Genomic DNA, 584 nt, shown 5'->3' with positions numbered 1-584 from the left:
CTCCAACCTGGCGTTGTATGGTTTTTAACTTTTTACACCATAGTCCAACACCGGCATCTCTAAATTAATGTAATGGGGCTGTGGGATGAAAAGTTCAGTTAGTGATCGTAGGAAGGAGTGAAATCTCTGAGAACGGGTGGATTTGAATTCTGACATATGAAATAAAGAGATGTGAGCGAGCAGAATTTGAAGGGAAAAGATCATCACCTTGGAAAAAATTACCTTACCCAAACAACTGATTCCTTTGTGTTTCCCAAGAGCTGTAGCAGATAGAGAAATTACTGCCGTGACTCGGATTCGAACCGAGGTTGCTGCGGCCACAACGCAGAGTACTAACCACTATACGATCACGGCATCCCACAGATGAGAGCGCTGATAGTATGCAATAAATACAGTCTGATAGGACATATTAGGCAGCGCAAATAATGCACAATATCAGTGCTAAGCGAACAGTGGCAGATATGTGGGAACTCAGAATGGGCTGACCGTTTAATATCGGTTCCCCAGAGGCTGTGGTGATTCCATCATTAATATGCTGAAGGCTGAGATAAGTAGATTTCTCCAAAACATCAAAAACTCCGGGG

The 584-nt window shown here is 43.3% G+C and overlaps 1 non-coding gene across 1 annotated transcript; it reads right to left on the bottom strand.

Moving 5' to 3' along the window:
• Positions 1–282: 282 nt before the first annotated feature.
• On the bottom strand, positions 283–354 carry trnah-gug (transfer RNA histidin (anticodon GUG)). The gene has a single exon. It is a non-coding gene; the product is annotated as a tRNA-His (tRNA).
• Between the last annotated feature and the right edge of the window lie 230 nt (positions 355–584).

This window comes from Hemiscyllium ocellatum, unplaced genomic scaffold, assembly GCF_020745735.1.
Source record: "Hemiscyllium ocellatum isolate sHemOce1 unplaced genomic scaffold, sHemOce1.pat.X.cur. scaffold_323_pat_ctg1, whole genome shotgun sequence".
Classification (NCBI taxonomy): Eukaryota; Metazoa; Chordata; class Chondrichthyes; order Orectolobiformes; family Hemiscylliidae; genus Hemiscyllium; species Hemiscyllium ocellatum.
The sequence above is the reverse complement of the archived record's forward strand: the minus strand, read 5'-3'. Positions and strand labels throughout refer to the sequence as shown.